Here is a 14,259-nt window from a genome sequence, read left to right on the forward strand (position 1 = left end):
ATTCTTGGCAAATGGTACTGGTGGCAGAACCAAAGACAAATGGTGCTTTGGACAGGTTCTCATGGGTACAGAGCTGTTTCCAGGTCTGTAGCCAGGATGACAGCTGGTGAGTTAGCTGCCTATGTATGGACCTGTCTTCTCAAAATTTTTCTTCTCAGTCTGGACTGAACTGCGGAGTCACAGTTTCCTACTTGAATTCCAAAGCTCCCACAAAGGCACTTTTGTCCATCAATGGATGCTAAATTATTGTTGTTAGGGTGGAATATGAGTGAAGGACGTCTTATTTGGTCATGTTGATGATGTCAATCTCCATGTCACTTTTTGGGTATGTTATGAGATATTTTGGCAGTCATCCACCTGGACATGTAGTTATACTTACACATCACCACATGCTGGAGAAGGTTTTCATTTTCTTCAGACAGTCGTATTCTTCACACAGCTATAGATGCTCAATCACAGACTGAACTGGGTGCCTTCCTGTCATTCACTATTGCTGCTAGCACCTTTCTGGGCCTCAGCTTCTTCACTTTGGTTTTGGCGCTCCCCTGAACCCCATGTGGCTGCCAACAAATACTTGGTTGAACATGTGTTATATTCTTGCATTCTGCTATGTGCTTAGGGATAAAATGATAAACAAGATTGGCATGATGCCTGCTCACACAGAGAACTAGACAATTATGATACCATCTAATAAGAGTGAAGGAAGAATAGTGGCATGGCAGTACATGAGAGTAGCATCTAAACTAGAGAGTGGTGAAGATGGTCAGAATATTTGGCCTTTTTTAGGAACTCTCCTTAAAGAAGAGATGCCACACACACACACACACACACACACACACACACTTCAAAAAAATATCAGTGACTAATCTGTTTCTCAAAATTGGGTTTTATTATTTGTGGTTTGGGTAAGATTTCTTGGTTATTTTCTCCAGAAGTAAGGGAAGTAGAGGGTGATTTGAGTAACAGATTATAGATTCTGCAGAACCACTGATAAGCTAATAAAAAACCTTGTCTTAAGGGCTGGGTCTATTATCCATTATTTCTTGGTAACTATTGAAAGCTTCCTGAAGGCCAAACTTCCTTCCTAGATCTGTATGCCCACCTCATAGGAAATGGGAGGCCTTAGGAAATGTCCTTATTAAGGAAGGGAGCAAATTAAGGCTGGGTTGGTTTTCAACAATTGGAAAAGCAGCTTAGTTTACAATAAAAGATTAAAACTCAGGGTAAATTTTTCTGGAACTCTAGTAATAATAGACACATACTTCTTTGTGTTAACACAGTTTCTTTTTTTTAACTCTTTATTTTGAAAACATTTTAGACTCACATAGAAGTTGCAAAGAGAGTACAAGAATACCTGTATATTTTTCAGCCACTTTACTTTAGTGTTAACATCTTACATAACCAGGTAAATAATTGAAACCAAAAAAATTAACATTAATACAGTGCTATTAACTAAGGTTACCAACTTTTCCATTAATGTCCTTTTCCTGGGCTGGCATCCAATCCAGTGTTGCATTTAGTTACCATGTTTCCTTAGTCTCCAACAATCTGTGACAGTTCCTAGGTCTTTCCTTGTCTTTCCTGACCTTAACAATTTTAATAGTATTGGTTTGTTATTTTGTATAATGTCCCTTGATTTGAGATTGCTTGATATATTCTCATAATTATATAGAAGTTTTGTGTTTTGGCAAGAATGTTACAGAAGGGCTATTGTCCCCTTCTTATTGCATCATAAAAGGGATTTATGATGTTGACATGACTTATTTTTAAATTATTTATTTAAAATTATTTTTATTTATTTTAATTCCAGTGTAGTTAACATAGAGTATTATATTAGTTTCAGGTGTACAGTATAATGATTCAGCAGTTCCATATATTACTCAGTGTTCATCAAGGTGAGTGTACTCTTAGTCCCCATCACCTATTTCACGCATCCAGCCACCCACCTCCCCTCTGGTAACCATCTGTTTGTTCTTTAGAGTCAAGAGTCTGTTTTTTGATTTGTGTCTTTTTTTCCTCCTTAGTCACTGTTTTGTTTCTTAAAATACATATGAGTGAAATCATGTGTCTTTCTCTGACTGGTTTATTTCACTTAGCATTATACTCTTTAGTTCCATCCATGCTGTTGAAAATGGCAAGATTTCATTTCTTTTATAGCTGAATAATATTCCACTGTGTGTGATATAATATATATATTTATTTATTTATTCATTCATCTGTCAATGGACACTTAGGCTGCTTCTGTGGTTTGGCTATTGTAAATAATGCTGCAATAAACATAGGAGTGCATACATCCCCTTAAATTAGTATTTTCATATTCTTTGGTAAATAACTAGTTGTGCAATTGCTGGAAAATAGGGTAGTTCTATTTTTACTTTTTGGGGAACCTCCATACTGTTTTCCAGAGTGGCTGCACCAGTTTGCCTTCCCAACAACAGTGCACTAGGCTTCCTTTTTCTCCACAACCTCTCCATCACCTGTTGTTTCTTGTGTTGTTGATTTTAGCTATTCTGACAGGTGTGAGATGATACCTTATTGTAGTTCTGATTTGTATTTCCCTGATTATCAGTGATGTTGAACATCTTTTTATGCCATCCAGATGTCTTCTCTGGAGATACGTCTATTCATGTCTTCTGCCCATTTCTTAACTGGATTATTCATTTTTTGAGTGTTGAGTTTGATAAGTTCTTTATAGATTTTGGATACTATCTCTTTATCTGATATGTCATTTGCAAATGTCTTCTTTCATTCCATCAGCTGCCTTTAGTTTTGTTGACTATTTCCTTTGCTGTGCAGAAGCTTTTTATCTTGATGAATAGTTTATTCTTGTTTTTGTTTCCTTGCCTCTGCGATGTGTCTAGAAAGAAGTTGCTGTGACTGATGTCAAAGAGGTTACTGCCTGTGTTCTCCTCTAGGATTTTTATGGTTTTAAGTCTCACATTTAGGTCTTTAATCCATTTCAAATTTATTTTTATTTATGGTGTAAGAAAGTGGTCCAGTTTTATTCTTTGGCAGGTTGCTGTCCACTTTTCCCAACAACATTTGTTGAAGAGACGTTTTCCCATTGCATGTTCTTTCCTGCTTTGTTGCAGATTAATTGACCATATAGATGTGGGTTCATTTCTGGCTTTTTTGTTCTGTTCCATTGACCTATGTGTCCATTTTTGTGTTAGTATCATACTCTTTTGATCACTACAGCTTTGTAATATAACTTGAAGTCTGGAATTGTGATACCTCCAGCTTTGTTTTTCTTTTTAAAAATTTCTTTTGCTATTTGGGGTCTTTTGTGGTTCCATACAAATGTTAGGATTTTTTGTTCTAGTTCTGTGAAAAATACTCTGTATTTTTATAAGGATTGCATTAAATGGGTAAGTTGCTTTAGGTAGTATAGACATTTTAACAATATTCTTCCAATCAATGAACATGGACAATTTTTCCATTTCTTTGTGTCATCTTCAATTTCTTTCATCAGTGTTCTATAGTTTTCAGAGTACAGATCTCTTTGGTTAGGTTTATTCCTAGGTATCTTGTTTTTTTGGTGCAATTGTATATGGAATTTATTCCTTAATTTTTCTTTCTGCTGCTTCATTATTAGTGTATAGAAATACAACAGATTTCTGCACATTGATTTTGTGTCTTGCAACTCTACTGAATTCATGTATCAGTTCTAGCAAGTTTTTGGTAGTCTTTGTGTCTTCCTTTGTATCATATTGTCTGTAAATAGTGAAAGTTTGACTTCTTTTTTGCTGATTTGGATGCCTTTCATTTCTTTTTTCTCTCCAAGTGCTGTGACTAGGACTTCCAGTACTAAGTTAAATAACAGTGGTAAGAGTGGACATTCTTGTCTTGTTCCTGACCTTAGAGGTAAAGTTCTCAGTTTTTACCCATTTAGTATGCTGTTAGGTGTGGGTTTTTCATAGATGGCCTTTATAATGTTGAGATATGTTATCTCTAAACCTACTTTTTGAGGGCTTTTAGAAATATATTTAATTGGAAATCTTTTTTTTTTATTTTATTATGTTATGTTAGTCACCATACAATACATCATTAGTTTTTGATGTGGTGATCCATGATTCATTGTTTTCATATAACACCCAGTGCTCCATGCAGTACGTGCCCTCCTTAATACCCATCACTGGGCTAACCAATTCCCCATCCCCACTCCCTTCTAAAACCCTGTTTGTTTCTCAGAGTCCATAGTCTCTCATGATTTATCTCTCCCTCCGATTTCTCTCCCTTCATTTTTCCCTTCCTTCTCTTAATGTCCTCCATGCTATTCCTTATGTTCCACAAATAAGTGAAACCATATGATAATTGACTTTCTCTGCTTGACTTATTTCACTTAGCATAATCTCCTCCAGTCCCATCCATGTTGATGTAAAAGTTGCGTATTCATCCTTTCTGATGGCTGAGTATCATGAATGGATGTTGTACTTTGTCAAATGCTTTTTCCATTCTACTGAAATGATTATATGATTTTTTTTCTCTTATTGATGTAATGTATCACATTGATTGATTTGTGAATATTGAACCATGTTTGAATCCCAGGAATAAATCCCACTTTATCGTGGTGAATTTTTTTTTTTTAATGTATTGTTGATGTCTGTTTGCTAGTATTCTGCTGAGGATTTTTGCATCTATGTTCATCAGAGATATTGGCCTGTAGTTCTCTTTTTTTTTTGTGGTGTCTTTATTTGGTTTTGGTATCAAAGTAATGCTGTCCTCATAGAATGAATTTGGAAATTTTCCTTCCTCTTCTGTTTTTGTGAATAGTTGGAGAAGAATAGGCACTATCTCTCCTTTGTTTTTTAAAATTAAATTCAATTAGCGAACATATAGTACATCATTAGTTTCAGAGTTCAATAATTCATTAGAAGTAGAGTTCAATAATTCATCAGTTGCATATAACACCCAGTGTTCATCACATCATATGCTCTCCTTAATGCCCATCACCCAATTATCCCATCCCCCCCATCTCCCCTCCAGCAACCTGAAGTTTGTTTCCTATATGTAAGAGTCTCTCATGGTTTGTCTCCCTCACTGATTTCTTTCTTTTTATTTATTTATTTATTTATTAAAGATTTTATTTATTTATTTGACAGAGAGAGACACAGCGAGAGAGGGAATACAAGCAGGGGGAATAGGAGAGGGAGAAGCAGGCTTCCCACAGAGCAGGGAGCCCGATGCGGGGCTCGATCCCAAGACCCTGGGATCATGACCTGAGCCGAAGGCAGACACTTAACGACTGAGCCACCCAGGCGCCCCTCGCTGATTTCTTTCCATTCAGTTTTCCCTCCCTTCCACTATGATCCTCTGTGCTGTTTCTTATATTCCACATATGAGTGAAACCATATGATAATTACCTTTCTCTGATTGACTTATTTTGCTTAGCATAATTCCCTCCAGTTCCATCCATGTTGATGTAAATGATAAGTATTCATTGTTTCTGACGGCTGAGTAATATTCCATTCTAAATATATACCACATCTTCTTTATCCATTCATCTGTCCATGGACATCTCAGTTCTTTCCATAGTTTGGCTATTGTGGACATTGCTGCTATAAACATTGGGGTGCAAGTGCCCCTTCAGATCACTACATTTGTACCCTTGGGGTAAATACCTACTACTGCAATTGCTGGGTCCTAGGGTAGCTCTATATTTAACTTCTTGAGGAACTTCCATCCTGTTTTCCAGAGTGGCTATACCAGCTTGCATTCCCACCAACAGGGTAAGAGGGGTCCCCTTTCTCTGCATCCTCACCAACATCTGTTGTTGCCTGACTTGTTAATTGTAGCCATTCTGACTGGTGTGAGGAGGTATCTCATTGTGGTTTTGATTTGTATTTCCTGATGACAAGTGATGTGAAACATTTTGTGTGTGTGTCTGTTGGCCATTTGGATGTCTTCTTTGCAGAAATGTCTGTTCATGTCTTCTGCCCATTTCTTGAGTGGGTTATTTGTTTTTGGGTGTTGAGTTTGATACGTTTTAGGTTTTTTTAAATTTAATTTGATTATGTTATGTAGTCACCATACAATATATCATTAGCTTTTAATGTGGTGATCCACGATCCATTGTTTTCGTATAACACCCAGTGTTCCATGCAGCACATGCCCTCCTTAATACAGATCATCGGGCCACATTCTTTATAGATCTTGGATACTATCCTTTCTGATATGTCATTTGCACATATCTTCTCCCATTCCGTAGGTTGCCTTTTAATTATGTTGACTCTTTCCTTTGCTGTACAGAAGTTTTTATCTTGATGAAGTCCCAATGGTTCATTTTTGCTTTTGTTTCCTTTGCCTTTGGAGACGTGTTTAGCAAGAAGTTGCTGTGGCCAAGGTTGGAGAGGTTGCTACCTGCGATCTCCTCTAGGATTTTGAAGGATACCTGTCTCACATTTAGGTCTTACATCCATTTTGAGCCTATTTTTGTGTATGGTGTAAGGAAATGGTCCAGTTTCATTCTTCTACATATGGCTGTCACATTTTCCCAGCACCATTTGTTGAAGACACTGTCCTTTTTCCACTGGATATTATTTCCTGCTTTGTGGAAGATTAGTTGACCACAGAGTTGAGGGTCCATTTCTGTTCCATTGATCTATGTGTCTGGTTTTTTTTTTTTTTTTTTTTTTTTGCCAGTACCATATTGTGTTGATGATACAGCTTTGTAATATAGCTTGAGTCCAACATTGTGATGCCACTAGCTTTGGTTTTCTTTTTCTTTTTTTAAATTTTCTTTTTTTTAATTTTTAATTTTTTAAAAGATTTTATTTATTCATTTGACACAGAGAGAGCACAAAGAGGAGGAGCAGCAGGCAGAGAAGGAGAAGCAGGCTCTCCACTGAGCAAGGAGCCCAATGTGGGGCTCTATATGGGGCTCGATCCCAGGACCCTGGGATCATGACCTGAGCCGAAGGTAGACACTTAACCAACTGAGCCACCCAAGAGTCCCTGGTTTTCTTTTTCAACATTCCTCTGGCTATTCAGGGTCTTTTCTGGTTCCATACAAATTTTAGGATTGTTTGTTCCAGCTCTTGAAAAATGTCGATGGTATTTTAATAGGGATTGCATTGAATGTGTAGATTGCTCTAGGTAGCATAGACATTTTAACAGTATTTATTCTTCCAATCCATGAGCATGGAACGTTTTTCCATTTCTTTGTGTCTTCCTCAATTTCTTTCATGAATGTTCTATAGTTTTCAGAGTATAGTTCCTTTGCCTCTCTGGTTAGGTTTATTCCTAGGTATCTTACCATTTTGGGTGCAATTGTAAATGGGATCAACTCCTTTATTTCTCTTACTTCTGTCTCATTGTTAGTGTATAGAAATGCAACTGGTTTCTATGCATTGATTTTATATCCTGCCACCTTGCTGAATCCTGTATCAGTTCTAGCACTTTTGGGGTGCAGTCTTTTGGGTTTTGCACATAAAGTATCATATCATCTGCAAAGAGTGAGAGTTTGACTTCTTCTTTGCCGATTCAGATGCCTTTTATTTCTTTTTGTGGCCTGATTGCTGAGGCTAGGACTTGTAGTACTATGTTGAACAACAGTGGTAAGAGTGGACATCCCTGTTGTGTTCCTGACCTTTGGGAGAAGGTTCTCAGTTTTTCCCCATTGAGAATGATGTTTGCTGTGGGCTTTTTGTATATGGCTTTTATGATACTGAAGTATGTACTCTCTGTTCCTATACCATGAAGAGTTTTAATCAAGAAAGGATGCTGTACTTTGTCAAATGTTTTCTCTGCATCTATTGAGAGAATCATGTGGTTCTTGTTCTTTCTTTTATTAATGTGATGTGTCTTGTTGATTGATTTGCAGATGTTGAACCACCCTTGCAGTCCAGGACTAAATCCCACTTGGTTGTGGTGAATAATCCTCTTAATGTACTGTTGGATCCTATTGGCTAGAATCTTGGTGAGTATTTTAGTATCCATGTTCATCAGGGCAATTGGTCTGTAGTTCTCCTTTTTGATGGGGTCTTTGTCTGGTTTTGGAATCAAAATAATGCTGGCATCATAGAACAAGTTTGGAATTTTTCCTTCCCTTTCTATTTTTTGAAACAGTTTCAGAAGAGTAGGTATTAGTTCTTCTTAAATGTTTGGTGGAATTCTCCTGGGAAGCCATCTGGTCCTGGACTCTTGTTTGTTGGGAGATTTTTTATTACTGTTTCAATTTCCTTGCTGGTTATGGTCTGTTCAGGTTTTTTATTTCTTCTTGTTTCAGTTTTGGTAGTTTAAAAATTTCTGGGAATGCATCCATTTCTTCCAGCTAATTTGCTGACATATAGTTACACATAATATGTCCTTAAATTGTTTGTATTTCTTTGGTGTTGGTCATGATCTCTCCTCTTTCATTCATGATTTTATTAATTTGCATCCTTTCTCTTTTCTTTTGATAAGTCTGGCTAGGGGTTTATTGATCTTATTAATTCTTTCATAGAACCAGCTTCTAGTTTCATTGATCTGTTCTACTGTTCTTTTGGTTTCTATTTCATTGATTTCTGCTCTAATCTTTATTATTTCTCTTCTCCTGCTTGGTTTAGGCTTTATTTGCTGTTCTTTCTCCAGCTCCTTTAGGTGTAGGGTTATGTTGCGTATTTGAGACCTTTCTTGTTTCTTTGTGTGTGTGTACACATTTAGTTTTATTGTAACAAAGCAACTTGTACACTTTTAACGTTTAAAACTGAGCATCATCTTTCCTTTCCAGTGAAACAAAAAGAAAATTGAAAAATAAACAGGAACAGAATTACAATAGAGAATGTCAATTCCAAATAAGATCCTATAGGTTCTGCTGATTCTCCCATTGAGTGGCAGGGCTCAAGTCATCATTAGGAGAGTTTTATTTTAAAAGTGATGACAGTTTTAAACTGCAAGGATGTCCATTAAACATCACAATTAAACATGCCAAAAGAGAAGTCATGTTGTCAAAATGTCCACTTAACCCACCCAAACATCTCAAACCCACCCTTTGCTGACCTTCTATAACCCCCTTTTTAAAAGTTTTTTTTTCTTTTTTTTAAACAAGAGAAAGTAGACAGGTACATGTTGGTAAATGCTAACTGTCCATATTCACATAGAGACACAGTGTAATCTCTGAGCCCAATATACAGAGAAAGGAGGAAAAAAGCTAGAATTCTATGCACTACTACACAGGGGCCTAGCACCCTCCAGCTTCCAGCAGAGCTAAGGGAGCAGAAGGTTTTTCTTTTTTCCCACAGAGCATGGTGGTGTTGATTCCATAAAGTTTTTGTTGAGACAGGAAGGGATAAAAATGAATTTCGAACAGAAAGGGGTAGAGATTCTTTTCCCACTGTGTTCTGCTCAAGGTGTTTCCCCCCAGAATAAGTTGAGAGCCATGGTATAAAGGGACAGAAAAAAGACTTCAAAAAACAGGGCAAATGAGCACAAGAGGAGGGAAAAAAAAAGACTGCAACTTCCTCCCAGGGACTGAAGAAAATTAAAAAAGGAAGGTTGGAATCCATCAGTGTTCCATTAGCATCTTCTCCTTCATCCTCCTCTTCTTCTTCCCCCTCATCATCATCTTCATCTTCTTCACCTTCATCCTCATCTCCTTCTTCTTCGATATCTTCCAATCCTTCTTCTTCTTCATTATCATCATCTTCTTGTCCTTCCCCTTCTTCATCATCCATATCAGGAACCAAGTAGTACTATAATGGATTTGGCCAAATATCATCTTTGATGACCTCTCCTAACTCATCTGCACCTGCATCAGAATGGTCAGTAAACCGGGTGAAGAAGCTCTCTGGTTCCTCATGTTGTCTCTTCCTGCTGGCTTTATTCTGTGTTTGACTTGAATGTTTCATCAAATCCTTTCCAGATTTCCATTTGATTTTGGTGGACTTTGAAGATGGATCACCACTCTCATTCAGATGAAATTCTTTGGAGAGAACTTTATTTTCAAAGTAAGGGTTTTCATCAAAATAAAAATCTATTCTGTAACCTGATTTAATATCTTCAAATTCTGTCACTTTAACTCTTGTCAAATAATGCAGCACCTCTTCATCCTCCTCCCCAAGCAGTGCAGACACTTGTGGATGGTTGACAAATGTTGTTACCCAAAAATTGGGGATTTTGGCGATCAATTCCAACCTTTTCTGAAAAAAATGGTTGGCGGAGTTTGTTATATTTCTGTTCTACTTTCAAAATCTCCTCACTGGCTTGTTCATTAAGTCTGTCTATTTCATTTTGTACTTCATCAATATGTTCAATTGTTTCTTGCTGTTCTTTTTCTCCCTTAGGCAAGTGCTGAGATATCGACATCTCCTGTGACTTGGTGGCAGGAGGTAGTCTTTGTTTCTTCATTTGAGGCGGGAGTGAAGACTGGCATTTGGGGGCCATGCTGTGAGGAAACTCCATGAAACCAGGAGAGAGGCACGTCGGGAAAAAGCCCTGCTTCAAGACCTTTCTTGTTTCTTGAGAAAGGCTTGTATTGCTTTGTACTTCCCTCTTAGGATGGCCTTTGCTGTATCCCAAAGTTTTGAACAGTTGTGTTTTCATTTCCAGTTGTTTCCATGAATTTTTTAAAATTCTTTAATTTTCTGGTTGACCCATTCATTCTTTAGTAGGATGCTCTTTAACCACCAAGTGTTTGAGTTCTTCCAAATTTCCTCTTGTGATTGAGTTCAAGTTTCAAAGCACTGTGGTCCAAAAGTATGCAGGCAATGATCCCAGTCTTTTGGTACAGGATGAGACCTGATTTGTGACTCAGGATGTGATCTATTCTGGAGAATGTTCCATGGTCCCTAGAGAAGAATGTGTATTCTGGTGCTTTGGGATGGAATGTTCTGAATAGATCTGTGAAGTCCATCTGGTCCAGTGTGTCATTCAAAGCCCTTATTTCCTTGTTGATCTTTTGCTTAGATGATCTGTCCATCTGAAAATATGCAAAGAATAATTCCAGTCTTTTGGTACCAGTTGAGACCTGATTTGTGACCCAGTATGTGATCTATTCTGGAGAATGTTTGATGTGCACTCAGAAGAATGTGTATTCTGTTGCTTTAGGTTGGAATGTTGTATATTATCTGTGAAGTCCATCTGGTCCCGTGTGTTAGTCAAAGTCCTTGTCTCCTTATTGATCTGCTTAAATGATCTGTCCATTGCTGTGAGTGGGGTGTTAAAGTCCCTTACTATGATTGTATTATTATCACTGTGTTTCTTTAAATTTTTTATTAATTGGTTTATGTAATTGACTGCTCCCTGGTTAGGAGCATAAATATAATTGTTAGATCTTTTTGAGTAAGACCCCTTAAGTAATATATAGTGTCCTGCTTCATCCCTTACTACAGTCTTTGGTTTAAAATCTAATTTGTCTTATATAAGGATGGCTACCCCATCTTTCTTTTTATGTCCATTAACATGATAAATCACTCTCCACCTTCTCACTTTGATTCTGAGGTGTCTTTGTGTCTAAAATGAGTCTCTTGTAAAGCAGCATATCAATGAGTCTTTCTTTTAAATCCAATCTGATAGCCTGTGTTGTTTGATTGTAGCATTTAGTCCAATTACATTCAGAGTAACTATTGAAAGATACGAATTTAATATCCATGTATTACCTGTAAAGTCCCTGTTTCTGTAGATTGTCTCTGTTCCTTTCTAGTCTTTGTTACTTTTGGTCTCTCTCTCCACTCAAAGGATCCCCTGTAATATTTCTTGCAGTGCTGGTATAGTGTTCACAAATTCCTTCAGTTTTGTTTGTCCTGGAATCTTCTTTATCTCTCCTTCTATGCTGAATGACAGTCTTGCTGGATAAAGTATTCTTGGCTGCATATTTTTCCTATTTAGCACATTGAATATATCATGCCAGTCCTTTCTGGCCTGCCTTCTCTCTGTGGACAGGTCTACTGCCAGCCTTATGTGACTACCCTTTTATGTTAAGGACCTCTTGTCCCAAGCTGCTTTCAGGATTTTCTCTTAATTTTGAAATTTGCAAGCTTCACTATAATATGTTGAAATGTTGACTTACTTTTGTTGATTTTGAGTAGGGTTCTCTGTGCCTCTTGGACTTAAATGCCTGTTTCCTTCCCCAGATTAGGGAAGTTCTGAGCTATAATTTGTTCAAATAAACCTTCTGCCTCTTTTTCCTGCTCCTTGTCTTCTGGGACTCCTAGAATATGGGTATTATTTCACTTTATGGAATCACAGAGTTTCCTATGTCTAAATTTGTGATCTAATAATTTTTCCTGTCTTTTCAGCTTCCTTATTTTCCATCATTTTATCTTCTATATCACTTTTTCACTCTTCTGATTCATTCATTCTCTATTTTATGGCCTCCACTTGGGAGTGCATCTTAATAATAGCGTTTTTAATTTTGGCCTGACTAGAGTTTAGTTCTTTTATTTCTACAGTAAGGGGTTTCCTATTGTCTTCTATACTTTTTTCAAGCCTAGTTAGTATCTTTATATTCATTGTTTTAAATTCTAGTTCAGACATCTTATTTTCTCTAAATTGATTAAATCCCTGTTAGTGACTACTACCTTCTGTTGTTTCTTTTGGGGTGAATTTCTCCATCTGGTCATTTTGTCCAGAAAAGAAAAGAAGAAAGAGAAAAAAAAAAAGCAATAATAATAACAGAAACTGAACAATACATAAACAAAAACAAAGGAAACCGAACCAAACCAAAGCAAAAAACATGATTCTGGGTGTTTTTTGGTCTTCTTGTTAAAAGAAACTAGATCCCAAAATAAGAAAAAAAGAAAGAAAGAAAACACATATATATGTAAACTTTTATATATATGTAAAATAAGATAAAATACAATGAAAGGAAACAAAAATATATATAATGTATATATAAAATTAAAAGTTAAAAAAGAATAAAAAAAGAAAATAACTGAAAAAATAATACTAAAAGACTAAAGGATAAAAATACAAAGAATGCTGTATACTGTTTCCCCAAGAGCTGAAGCTTTGCAGCCTTGTATGATCAATAAACTTGGTGAGGTCGAGTTGTTTGTGCTGGTCTTCTGGGGAAGGGGCCTGATGTGCTGATTCTCAGGTGGACTTGCCCTATTGCAAATGTGCCTCCCTTGGCAGAGGTAGGGCTCAGTGTAAGTGGCTCTGGATTCCATTATGTGGTGCTGTTTTGCTCTCTGAAGGCTTTCAACAACCATGGGCAGGATGAATATGGCTGGGCTCCACTCTCTAGCTGTGGAGCTGAAAGTTTGCACCCCCACTCTTCAGTGAGCCCTCACAGAAAAGCAATCAATCACTGTTGTCTCCTGGGTTTCCTTTAGAACTCTGTTCACCTGGCTTGTGGCTGAGCGTTTTTATTTCAGGCACATGCCTGAGTTTCAAAACTCCACATTTTATGGATTCCTATGGCACGGACCCTCAGTGTTCCTCCTGGAGGAGGAGGTGGGTCTTTTTGGTTGTTTCCAGTTTTTGGCTATTATGAATAAAGCTACTACTATAAGTATTTACATACCAATCTTTATGTGGGAATATGTTTTCTTTTCTCTTAGGTAAATACTTAGGAGTAGAGTTTCTGGGCTGTGTAAGTGTGTATTCATTTTATAAGAAACTGACAAATTGTTTTCCAAAATGGCTGAACAATTTTGCATTTCTTCTGGCAATATGATAGTGTTCTAGTTATTCTTCATCCTTGATAGCACTTGATATTGTTAGTCTTTTAGATTTTATCTATTATAGTAGTTGAATAGTAGCAGTTGCTATGTCATTGTGGTTTTAATTTGTATTTCCCTGGTGATTAATGATATTGGGCATTTTTTCATGTGCTTATTTGCCATCCATATATCTTCTTCAGTGTCTGTCCAAATCTTTTGTCCATTTTTAATGGGCTATTTGTTGTGTTGTAAGAATTCTTTATATTTTATTCCAAATACAAGTCCTTTATCAGATAAATGTTTTGGAACTATATTCTCCAGCCTAAGGCTTATCTTTTCATTTTCTTAGTGTCTTTTGAGGAGTGGAGGTTTTTCATATTTATGACTTTCAATAACAGTTTTTCTTTATGGTTTATGCTTTTTGTGTTCTATATACGCAATCTTTGGTTGACTCAAGATCATAAAGATTTTTTTTTCCTGTGATTTCTTAGAGTTTTGTATTTTTAGCTCTTACATTTAAGTCTGTGATCTTCACAAATTAATTTTTGTGTATGGTGTGAGATAGGGGCAGAGGTTTATTCTTCCTTCCTTCTTTCCTTCCTTCTTTCCTTCCTTCCTTCCTTCCTTCTTTCCTTCCTTCCTTCCTTCCTTCCTTCCTTCCTTCCTTCCTTCCTTC

General features: G+C 36.8%; 1 pseudogene; it reads right to left on the reverse strand.

Annotated features, from left to right (window-relative positions):
* Positions 1–480: 480 nt before the first annotated feature.
* LOC117999018 lies at positions 481–10,377 on the reverse strand (annotated as a pseudogene).
* Between the last annotated feature and the right edge of the window lie 3,882 nt (positions 10,378–14,259).

Source organism: Mirounga leonina, unplaced genomic scaffold (assembly GCF_011800145.1).
Source record: "Mirounga leonina isolate KUSES-001 unplaced genomic scaffold, KU_Mleo_1.0 Mir_447, whole genome shotgun sequence".
In the NCBI taxonomy this organism is placed as follows: domain Eukaryota; kingdom Metazoa; phylum Chordata; class Mammalia; order Carnivora; family Phocidae; genus Mirounga; species Mirounga leonina.